The sequence below is a fragment of the Podarcis tiliguerta genome (assembly GCF_965153285.1).
Source record: "Podarcis tiliguerta genome assembly, chromosome: 13".
Taxonomy (NCBI): domain Eukaryota; kingdom Metazoa; phylum Chordata; class Lepidosauria; order Squamata; family Lacertidae; genus Podarcis; species Podarcis tiliguerta.
The window spans coordinates 46,076,183-46,088,939 of NC_139546.1; the positions used below are offsets into that span (position 1 = coordinate 46,076,183).

The 12,757-nt window shown below is 39.4% G+C and overlaps 1 long non-coding RNA gene across 1 annotated transcript; it reads left to right on the forward strand.

Moving 5' to 3' along the window:
* Positions 1–3,134: 3,134 nt before the first annotated feature.
* Positions 3,135–4,150, forward strand: LOC310663278. Its single transcript, XR_014504467.1, has 3 exons — positions 3,135–3,268; positions 3,802–3,865; positions 4,104–4,150. It is a non-coding gene; the product is annotated as an uncharacterized lncRNA (long non-coding RNA).
* The last annotated feature ends 8,607 nt before the right edge of the window (positions 4,151–12,757 follow it).

Genomic DNA, 12,757 nt, shown 5'->3' on the forward strand with positions numbered 1-12,757 from the left:
TGCTTTTTCTGCTGCCTCCTGTTGTGTGCAAAGCAGCGATGAGGTGCCCTGAGACTGATACATTTCCTGTTCCGCATGAGTGGTACCAGTCAGGTAGCCTCATCGTTGGTGGGATTGCCTCTCAGTTCTATTATTCCATCATCGAAGAATCATTCATTGAAAATCCTTCACAGAATCTGTTTGATAATAATCCACAGTAAGAGACTCTCCCTCCTCCTTCATTTTTGGGATTAATCCTTCCAGTGTTGTTGTTGTTTTTTAAAAAAATATTGTGTATTTTCCTAAAATGACTGGCAATAAATAATTGCTTTGCTCTCTGTGATAATAATATTTTCTATTTTGAAAAGCAGTGTGGAGAAAGGGAGGGAGACTTTGTATGCCTTGTTTTAATTCCGCCAACAAGGACCAACAAGAGGGGGATGGAAGGGTTACTGCTGTGGATGTTCTTGGGGCACCTAATCTGAAAGTGTCCAACCTTCCTAGAACAAATGCCATGAATCAGACACTGTTTGAGTCTCTTTTGTGAGATATTGACCTCATTGTTTTGCGAATTGCTTTGTGAGATATAAACCTGTTTCAATATATTTCATTCATCTGTGAAGTGACACCTGGCACTGGCTGATAAGTGAAATAGAGAAATCTACAAATTTTAACAAAATGTAGTGTGTGTTGGGAGTCTGTTAAGCAGATTGTAGCAACAGCAAGTTGACGGGAGATTAATTCCTTTCCCAAGCCTTGGGTGATTAAAAAACTTTGCCGTCGTTAGCATGAAGTATAAATAATAAAACATCAAAAAATGCTCTTAGAGAGTGCTACTTGCAATTATTTACATGCACTAATATGGATGTTTCCTTCATTCTAATATGCAACATTCCTCTTTTTTTGTTTGAATTAAAATAATTCAATAACATGAATTTGTATTCCAAAACTTTTGTCTTTCCAATTCCTTGAACTCCAAATGCAAGCTTCAAAAATGATTGAACCCTGTGAAGATTTTGTGGCTTAAGAACACAGTCATTAAATTAGTGAAATAAAGATCAATATGCTCTGTATGCATTACTGACCATGGTATAGTGATATAGAAGTGAAGTAAAGGAGTTAGTTTATTCTTCTGTGAAATTTAGAATTGAATATATTTGATAGTGGTGATGGAAAGAACCTTAAAATTGTGATGAAGAAAAAACATTTCACCCTATTTTTCTATACCTGTCTTACATAGAAGAGGTGACTTCTGGTATGTTAGAAGTGAATGATTGCACCTAAAACAAGTCTCCAATCTTATACAAAAATACTTGGAAGTTATCCCCATTGAACTCATTTGCACTTGCATTTGAGTAGAACTGTGCTAGGTTGGTTCTGATTAGTTCTTTTTAAAAACAATGTCGCTTTTAAAGTAATCATTAACTTGTCTTATTTTAACTTGTTTATTAAACTGATAATTATTTTTAAAGCAAATGCATAGTGCAATCCTATAAATGAATACCAGAAACTGTCTTGTATAAGGATGGTAGTAACTGTAACTAATTCAATGAAATATTCTTGCTTTCCTGGTCTAGATGCATAGAATAATCACCTTCATGTCCATTTTGAGTACAAAGAGAAAGACTTGGATGTTGTTGCAGTCATTTTTTTTTGGGGGGGGGGGAGGTGGATATTAAAAACCAAACAAGAGCTAACTAAAAGGTGGTAAAAGAAATATAGAAATGGCATGATGAGTAATACATTTTATTTGGGCTGAAGAGTTTGATATTTATTATTTTAAGACCAGCATAAAAGATAAGGTTATCACTAAATATGTATAAGTTTGAGACAGAAATGGCAATTTGTTTTGTATACTTGCTGCATTGTAGAATTCTCCTCTGAAATTTGAAACTAACCTCATTTGCAGCATGATAACAAAATTCTACCAGCACATCCTGGCCTTGGCATTTGCTGTAAAAGTGATAAATGAGAATCCCAACCTCTTGCCCAATGTCACACTGGGGTTCCACATCTATGACAGCTATTATGATGCAAGGATGACCTATCGTAACACCATGGACCTGCTCTTTAAAATGCATAGATTTGCTCCCAACTATAAATGTGACTCGCAGAAAAACCTCATCGCCATAATCGGAGGTCTTAGCTCTGATACCTCCTTCCATACGGCTGATACCTTAAGCCTCTACAAGATTCCACAGGTAGGTTTTATGAGTAAAAGGTAAAGGTAAAGGTACCCCTGACTGTTAGATCCAGTTGCAGACGTCTCTGGGGTTGCACACTCATCTTACTCTATAGTCCAAGGGAGCCGGCGTTTGTCTGCAGACAGCTTCCGGGTCATGTGGGCAGCATGACTTTGCTGCTTCTGGTGAACCGGAGAAGTGCAAGGAAACACCATTTACCTTCCCACTGGAGTGGTACCTATTTATCTACTTGCAGTTTGATGTGCTTTCAAACTGCTAGGTGGGCAGAAGCTGGGACCGAACAGTAGGAGCTCAGCCTGTTGCGGGGATTCAAACTACCAACCTTCTGATTGGCAAACCCTAGGCTCTGTGCTTTAGACCACAGCGCCACCTGTGTCGAGGTTCTGATTAGTTCTTAGATTTTATGAGTAGGGTCATAAATTTTTGTTCCACAAATCACACACTTCTCTTATCATTCTGAAAGTGATTTTGAGATTCAGACGGTGAGTATAACTGATGCTGAAGCATTACAAGCTGGAAAGTCTGTCAAAAATGTAGATTACTCCTTACAAGTAGAGATTGCTACACCAGTGAAGGTCTGAGGCAAACAGGCAGCAGGTAGCACCTTGGACACTTCCATTTCCACCAACCTGTTCTACACAACAACTGCAAGAGAATTTGTCTTTGCAAGGAGCCAGGTTGACCTAAAGACTTACAAAGCTGACCATAGGCTCTGCCTCCTTGGTAACTGAATAAAGGGACCTAATTTATTTTGCACTATTGGACATTTGCAGGGCTAGAGAGGTTCTGTATAATACTGATAATGTCTGTTCTTTTGCTGTTAGCTTGCATATGGCTCATTCCCCCAAGAGGAGAGTGATATAGATAACTTCCTTTCCCTTTACCGCATGGTGCCCAATGAAGTGCATCAGTATATGGCAATTATCAGCTTGCTCCAGCGTTTTGGATGGACATGGATTGGACTCTTTGTTACAGATGATGATGGAGGAGAAAATTTCCTGCAGACCCTGGAGCCCATGCTTTATCAGCATGGGATCTGTTCAGCCTTCACACAAAGAATGGAAAAAATAGCTCGTTTTGATATGGTGGGTGAAATTTTTGATATGCTTGATAGGTATTACGTGGGTGTCACAAATGATAAAGCCAATGCATTCATTGTCTATGGAGATTCTCTGACATTGACCTGGCTGAGATCTGTTATGTATCTACGAGATCCTGAAAATAAGGAAAGTGAATCATTTAGAAAGGTTTGGATCATGACAACACCAATTGATTTCGTATTATTGAGTTTTCAAAAGTCTTTGGATCTTGAGCTCTTTCAAGGTGCCATTTCCTTCACCATACACTCCAAAAAGCTTCTCAAGTTCAATGAATTTCTTCAGATCATAAAACCTTATTGGAATCCAGGCGATGGTTTTCTCAAGGACTTTTGGGAGCAAGCATTTGACTGTCCATTTCCAGATCTGCTCATGCAAGATATTGAAACATGTACAGGGGAGGAGAAGTTACAGAGTCTTCCTGGGCATGTGTTTGAAATGGACATGACTGGCCACAGCTACAGTATCCACAACGCTGTCTTTGTTGTTGCTCATGCTTTGCATGCTATTTATTCATTCAGATCAAAGCAAAGAGCAATGGTTGGAGGCAAAAGGTTTGAACTTCAAGATCTGCAGCCCTGGCAGGTAACCTGCTGCAAACAAAATATTATTTCAGTGAGTTAATTTCTCTGAGGCCAGACATCAAGTGATAACATTTTGTGATTGTGATTATTTCCAGTATATTTAGTATGTACAGAATTTTAGCCTTCTATTGCTTTGTTATAACATTTCCATCTGCTATATGAATATAGCCCATTGTGGATATTTGGCCTTCATTCTAGATATATATATTCCTTCTTTTCCCTTTTTCTGTTTTAATCAGCTGCACCATTTTCTGCAAGGCATTTCATTCAACAACACAGCAGGAGAAACAATTTCCTTTAATGAAAAAAGGGAAATGAGAGGTGGATTTGACATCACAAACATGATCACATTCCCAAACAAGTCCTTCCTTCAAATGAAAGTTGGACGAGTTGATCCTGATGCTCTTGAAGGAGAAGCATTCATCATTCATGAAGATATGCTTGTGTGGCACAGAGGTTTTAATCAGGTCTGCATTCTAGGAATCCTTCTGGTCCTCACTGGTCTTATGACGTGTTCTTTAGGTGTTTGAAATTCCATTTTGTTTAAAACTGTTGTTTCTATCTGATATGGCCAAGGAATAATGTGGCTGCCTAGCACATTAAAAATTGACAACAGGGAAAAAAACATTACATTTTTGTATAACTATATCTTCCATATACATAAAGCAAAGCCTTGGCATACATAAATGAAATTACTACATAGGCGCCCATTCGGTAACCTCTTTTTATAATATATGGAGACAATAACTCAGTAATAGAATAGTTACTGCATGCAAAAGTTCCCAGGTTCAATCCATTGCATCTCCAGGCAGGGTTAAAATGAAGTCCTGTTGAGCTGTTTTTCAATTGTTTTCCAGCATTTTGCAGAACAAACAAAACATTTCGGAGAGCCCTTGAACTGTTGACCTGACAAACTTAGTGCCCTACTAGTAACCCCTCTCCATTAATGCAAAACCTTGGCACAGGTTTGGTTTGAATTGAAGAATATTAGAATGGGGGTGACCAGCATTGCACCTTGTTGGAGAAGTTCGACAATATTTTGGGACACTTCAAAATTTGGGGATGTCGCTGCAAAATGATTGCAAAGTTTGTCATAGGTTTGGAGGGAATCCCAAATAACGTGATTCATAGTTAACACAACTGCATAATGCAGCTCTTTTATATTAAACCTTTATTTGCTGAGTAGTGAATTTCATTAATACAAGTCAAATAAACAATCAGTTTTTCCGATCTTCTGAATGGCTTTCCTGCTATGGATAGGTGATTCCCCTTTCTCTGTGTAATGACCACTGTCATCCTGGCAATCAGAAGAAGAAAAAAGAAGGAGAAAAGTTTTGCTGCTATGGTTGTGCTCCTTGTTCGGAAGGGGAAATTTCAAACCAGGATGGTAAGTCATGCAGCACTCATATTTTTCTTCCTCTAAGGACAGTAGCAAGGCTAGATGGTAGCATTTCAGGGGGTTATTTTAGAGCAAAAAGCAAGAAAGGAGCAACATGATAAAAATGATTAAAATTCTTCAATGCATGGGAAAATACGATAAACAGAAAACTAGAGCTCATGGGCATCTTTGGAAATTGAATGCTGGATGATTCAGAACAGGCAAAAGAAAATTAACTGCTTCATGAAGTTCGTGATTTAACCATAGAATTCATTCCTACAAGGTGCAGTTGGAAGCAATCACTTGAAAGCCTTAAAAGGAGGGTAAGACAAAGTCATGGAGGACAAGTCTATCAATGGCTATGACCTCTGATGGCTTTGCTCTGCCTCCATCATCAGAGACTGAAATCTTCAAAATACCAGTTGCTGGAAAGTGTGGGCATTGGGGGAGACTTCTGTTTCACTCAGGTCCTGCTTTCAGGCTTCCCATAAGCATCTGGTTGGCCACTGTGAAATCAGGAATCTACATAAGATCGGTCAATGTCCTGATGTAGCAGGTGATTATGTTCGTATGTGAAACAGAAAGGCACTTAAAAGGATTTCAGCGCTATAAACTTAGCACACAAATGATTTTAATAAGCCTAAAAAATACACTGAGTTTAAAACACTCATATATGAACACTGAGAAACATGGAATCAATAGGTTTCATTTCATGCCAGCAAAGAAGCAATATGGAAGATAAAATACTGTTAAAAAGTATGATAGCTTTCAGAATAAGTGGGATCAAAGCATTTATATTGGAGCACTAAAATACATGCGTTTCAATTCACTAAAATACATGCATTTCAATGCATTTCATGTCAGTGAAGCAGTCACATAGCAGACAAAGTGCTGTTCAATCAGTATTGAAATTTTACCTTGTTTATTTTTCAGATATGAATGACTGCTTCAGATGCCCCAAAACTCAGTATCCTAACAAGAACAAAACTGCCTGCATTGAAAAAACGATGACCTTTCTTTCTTATGAAGAACCTTTAGGGATCAGTTTAGCATCGGTTGCCCTTTCTTTCTTCTTCATCACAGCTTTGGTGCTTGGAATATTCATTAAGTACAGAGACACTCCCATAGTCAAAGCCAACAACCGGGACCTCACCTACTCTCTCCTTGTATCTCTCCTGCTCTGCTTCCTCTCTTCCTTGTTATTCCTGGGTGAACCTAGCACAGTCTCCTGCCTCCTCCGGCAACCAACGTTTGGCATCATCTTCTCTGTAGCCGTTTCTTGTGTGTTGGCTAAAACTATCACTGTAGTTGTAGCTTTCATGGCCACCAAGCCAGGGTCCAGTATAAGGAAGTGGGTAGGGAAAAGACTGGCCTACTCAGTTGTGCTTCCCTGTTCTCTTATTCAATCAACTATCTGTACTGTGTGGTTGATGACATGTCCCCCATTCCCTGATCTGGACATGCACTCTTTAGCAGAAGAAATCATTGTGCAATGTAATGAAGCGTCAGTCACCATGTTTTATTGTGTCCTGGGCTACATGGGGCTCTTGGCCATTGCCAGCTTCGTTGCCGCATTTGCAGCCCGCAAGTTACCTGACAGTTTTAATGAAGCCAAGTTCATTACCTTCAGCATGTTGCTCTTTTGCAGTGTTTGGCTGTCTTTTTTTCCAGCCTACCTGAGCACAAGTGGAAAGAGCATGGTGGCTGTGGAGATCTTCTCCATCTTGGCCTCCAGTGCTGGGTTATTGGGCTGCATCTTTGCCCCTAAATGCTATATCATTATTCTTAGGCCAGAACTGAACAACAGGGAGCAACTTATAAGAAAAAAGAATTAAACAGGTTTTTTCCCCCTTCACTCTGGTAAATTTTAAATATGTGATAGTTAAGAGTTGAAGACAAAATACTCACTCACTCTCTCTCTGTATATATATTCCAGTAGCAAACGTACTTGAGATCACTTTTTTGCCATTTGTTTATTTATAATTTCTATACACAGGTCCCAGAGTGGTTGGGGAAACCCAGCAAGATGGGTGGGGCATAAATAAAATAAAATAAAATAAAATAAAATAAAATAAAATAAATAAAATAAAATAATGATGATGGTGATGGTGATGGTGATGGTGATGGTGATGATGGTGGTGATAAGGCTTTAGACTAGTTCAAGGTTACTTCTAAACTTCCTTTTTTGGAATAAACATTTGTAATTGTAATGATATAGATGATGAAACCTTTTATAATTACAGATGCCACATAATTTTCTTCTTGGTATGTTTTTATTATGGACTTAGTACATCATATAGCTGTATCCTATATTTCTTTATTGCCATTTGTGACAGCTTATTATCCCCCCTTTTCTTTTAAAACTAATTTCCTCTTCTTCTTTTTCTATGTAACCTGTGTCTAGTTACTAAAATTTAATAAAATATTTTTGGAAAAACACACACACTGGAATATGGAACCGTTTGTGTGACACACCTGCACACTGCAGCCATATTACTAACCTGTCATGACACAAAGTTTAGAAAGCCCTGTTCTATGTCCTTGGGCTAGCTGCTTTCTCTCTCTCAGCCTACCCTACCTCATCGGGTTGTTGTAAACATGTGGGTAGGAAGAACCATGTACATCACCTTGCTCAGAGTATGGTGCTGATAACGCCAAGGTTACAGATTGGATCTCTGTAAGGGACAGATGCATATTCCTTCATTTCAGGGGTTTGACTAGATGGTTCTCAGGGTCCCTTCCAACTCTATGATTCTGTGACACACTCTCTCTCTCTCTATATATAATCGGTTTGATTTCTATCAATATATTTTTAATGCAATTTTATTGGACTGCATACCACAGTTCAGGGCCAACAGGATTCAAGTATCATTAATGAGTAATGTCAAGGAAGCTATAACCAGCAAGAAAGCTTCCTTCAGAAAAAGAAAGCCTTTTCCAAATAAGAAAGATGAAAGGCAACATATCCTGTAAAAGCAATGCAAGCGCAATTCAAAGAGGATTTTACTAAATAAACAAATACAAAGACCAACAATAAAATATTATTTCAATGCATAAGAAACAGATGACCACTTGGAAGGCAGTTAGGCCTTCCTTTCTTTTCCTTTTAGTAGCTTTTTTAATTAATAATTTTATTTTGATTTTGACAAAGTAGTAATATTAAATAAATAAGAATGAAAATGTGCACCCCTCCCGCAAGACCATTGTAACAATCCAATCTCGGAAAATTTCAACACCTCTTGCCATGGTTTGACCCCATTCCATTTTAACAGTACAAATTCTACAAATGTCTTCCATATATCCTCAAAATCATTTCTCCTGCATATCCCCTGTCTTACCTTAATAGCACAAGTTAATTTATCATTAATAGCTATATTAATGATATAGGCACCTGTCAGGGAACTACCATCAGTGCCGGAGGGAGAGAGCAAAAGCCAGAGGGATTCCAGAGAGCGTCCAGGGATCGGGAGAAGCAGCCCATCTTCTGGGGAAGAGAATCAGCGTAGCACCAGTGGAGAAGGGGGGCAGATGGGGGAAGCGGCGAGGCAGTCCCATGACTTCTTGCCTGGGACCAGCGGGGAGAGTAGGGGTCCTCCGTTGCCCATGCCCTCCTTGCGCAGAAGGCTTTCGCACAGAGAGGGTAGGCGGAGACTAGGCGTCAAAGAGCTTCTTTGCTGGAAGAAGTTTAAGAAATGCCCACTCACGGATTCTGCCAGCGACTTAGTCAGCCACGGGTGAGTGGCGGTCCGGACAGATAAAGTTTACTTTGGCAGCCCTGCCAGGTGTTTGCACCCAGCCAGGGAGATAGTTGCCTGCTTGCGCACGAGCAACCCCTTAGAAACCATTACAGCACCTCTTTGTACAATTCTTCCATTTTATATTCACCTTGCCCCTTCCACTTCCTACCTATAATAACTTGTGCAGCTGTCAATAAATATGTGAGCAAGTCCTTCATAGTCTGTGTACCTTCCATGCCACCATATAATTGATACTAATGCTACCTCTGGACTTTCAGTCAGCTTTAACTCAGTGATTTCAGTTATCTCTTTAAACACCCTTTGCCAAAGTTAGGCCTTTCAATGACAATGAAGTGAAGGCTAGAAAAAGAGACTGTAGAAAAACTGAATGAATTCTTTCCATATGTTGTCACCACAGGAGAAGATTTAGGACAGGTTCTTTTGCCTGAAGTAACTTTCTCAGTAAGGGAATGTGAGGAACTGAGGCAAAGGTGGTGACAGAAGGTAAACTTCTAGGACTTAATCAGTAGTGGATGGCATAGAGGGGCAGGAGCACTCACCTTTCCTCTCCTGCAAATTGGCTCATGAGTCCCTAAATTAGAAGGAAAATATTTTTCTTATACCTGTTCCAAAAGTAAAGCCTCAAGAATGAGAACAGGGAAAGAGGGGAGATCCTACAGGTACTGTGTCTCAGCTCAATTAAATGAGCTGTCAAAAGGCACTGGTGTTTTGAAACCTTGTGTCTTGTGCCTGTTCTCTGCTACACATGTTTGTAGCTCTCCTCAGCATCATTTTGCTGTGTTGAATTCGATCTTTTATCTTCATATTGTTCTGTTATTTAACAGCCATGCCATTCTATCCCATATTATGCTGCAATGAAGCTGGCTCTCCTGCAATAGAACAGTGCAGCTGGCTCTCTGGCTCACTTAAATGTGCAGAATCCAACACATGGGGCAGGCCTAGTGACAGTTATGTGGTGCAGGCTATTGGTGCAGTAGCAGAGGTGAAATGTTAGGAGCATCAGAAAATTTCTGGAGAGATTAGTAAAGAATTTTAGATAAAATTCTGTGATTATTATAATAGCCATATCATTCTATGCTAAGCCCTTACTTTTCAAAAATAAAATATAATAGAAGAAAAATGCACATAGCAGAAAAATGCACAGATTATTTTCTTCTTCTTAGTAGTTGTTGTTTGTTGTTCAGCTCAGGTTTCAGCAGAAGGATATAGCATTTAGGGGCAAAAATGCAACCCAGCAGCCCAGCACTTGAGGCCAAGATGGAGAAGATTTCCACAGCCACCATGTCTTTTCCACTTGTGCTCAGGTAGGCTGGAACAAAAGACAGCCAAACACTGCAAAAGAGCAACATGCTAAATGCAATAAACTTGGCTTCGTTAAAGCTGTCAGGTAATTCACGGGCTACAAACGCCACAATGAAACTTGCAATGGCCAAAAAGCCTATGTAAGCCAAGACTAAGTAAAACATGAAAAGTGACGCTTCGTTGCATTTTACAATTATTTCTTTCGCTACCGATTGCATGTCTAAATCAGCAAAGGGGGGAGAGGTTGCCAGCCACACCATGCAAATATTTGCTTGGATAAGAGTGCAGAGGAAGACAATGGAGTTGCCCAGTCTTTTCCCCACCCACTTCATCATGTTGGATCCTGGTTTGAAAGCTACAACCACTGTGATGGTTTTGGCCAAGATGCACGAAATAGCTGCTGAGAAGATAATGCCAGATGTTGGTTGTCGGAGGAGGCAGGTCACTTTATTGGGTTTGCCCAGGAAAAGCAACGAAGAGAGGAAGCAGAGAAGGAGGCAGATGAGAAGGGTGTAAGTGAGATCCCTGTTGTTGGCTTTTACAATGGGGGTATTATGATACCTCAGAAAGGTTCCTAGCACCAAAACTGTGATAAAGGCAGAGGAAACAGCCGTTGAGGCTAAACTGATCCCCAATGGTTCTTCAAAAGAAAGAAAGTGTATTGTTCTTGGGATGCATCTATCTCTGCTCATAATTGGATATTGATCATCAGGGCATCTGAAACAATATTCTGTATCTGAAAAGTAGGAATAGGTTGAACTTCAGTGACTTATGAACAATTATGTGCCTCCCTATGGAAGTTATTGCTCATGTTCCAAGCAAACCAGTCATCCTAAGAAAATGGGAACACAGGAATCTTCTTTACAGAAAGCCAGTACCAAGTGGATTACAATGTACATACACACATAACACCATAAGGGAATAAAAAAGGGCTAATCATATAATACGTTAATATATTGCCTATCATACCACTTATGAAAAAACAAAAACAACACACCCAGCATAAGCATGATAACAAACAATATTACCCATACCCAAATGATAAGCAAAGAATATTCCTATTCATGGATTAGCAGATAAACAACTGCCCCCCCCCTTTAAACTCCCCACGCCACACAAATGCCTGGTGTCAGGCCAGCAAATCAGGTCAGTGGGTCCAGTGTCCTCATCCAGGGATGGTCTAGCATCTCTTCTCTCCCTTCAGGGGGAAGCAGCAGCAAGGCAAAGCAGGAAGATGGTAGTTTTCCCTGCTTTGCAATTGGTCCAGCTACTGCTCCTCTCCAGCTGTCACATATTTATCATTTGCTACAATTGTTCTTGTAAAAATAATACAAAAACATCAGCAATGTTTATCTTCTGTATTAATCAGAATTGTGTTTGAACCACTTTAAGTATATTTGTTCCTATGATGTTTTGAAGTATATATGTACAAGTAACTCATTCTGAAGTGAGTGGGGCTTTATTTAGGACTGCAGCTTTATTCGTCCTTAAAGACTTCCTTGAGAATTGCATTCATTGCATTTATTTAATTCCAGTTATGAATCATTTCCCATAGAACACCTCAAAGGAATTTAACAATAAATATAATTATAACAATTTAATACAGTCAAATTTCGGTCCCAGAACAGCTCTGTTTTGGAACGTTTCTGCTCCTGAAAACCCAGAAGTAAATGCTCTGCTTTTCGAATGTTTTTTGGAAGCCGAATATCCGACAGGGCTTCTGCTTGAGTGCAGGAAGCTCTTGCAGCCAATTGGAAGCCGCACCTCATTGTCAAACATTTCAGAAGCCAAACGGGCTTTCGGAAAGGATTACCTTCGACAACTGAGATTTGACAGTACATGGAAATAATTAGATCAGTTTCACACATTAAAAAAAATTAGATCCTATACAGATACAGAACAGATTCCCCCCCAAAAAAATTTCAACTGAAAAGCTTAGTGAAAAATACAGCTCTTCAATCAGCACCAAAAAGGCAGTATCAATGGTGACTGTAATGTACCAAAGGTTAGGGGCCACCATGCTTAAAACCAATTCCTATACTGTATAGAATGGACCTCTGATGACAGTAGTTACAGGAGGGCCTGGAAGATACTGGAAGACAGTAGAGAAATATATTGATATTCTAAGCAGTGAGGTGTGGTTAAATGCACACCTCATTGTAAATAGGTATAACATGATAATACATTTTAACCCTGTATGGTGAAATTGGAAGGAGCACTCTATCACCTACCAGTTTGATTTGAAACCTTTCCTTCTGGACATGGAACACAATCATAGCAGCAAAATTTTTCCCATTCCTTCCTCTTCTTTTGTTGACCAGGGAGACAGCATTCATTGCATACAGAAAGGGGATTTGTCTATCCATTAAAAGGAAAAGTTCATGGAAGAGTAAAAATTATTTTTTAAAACCAAAAACAAAACCCACAACTGATTTTCCAGCGTTTATTTATTCCT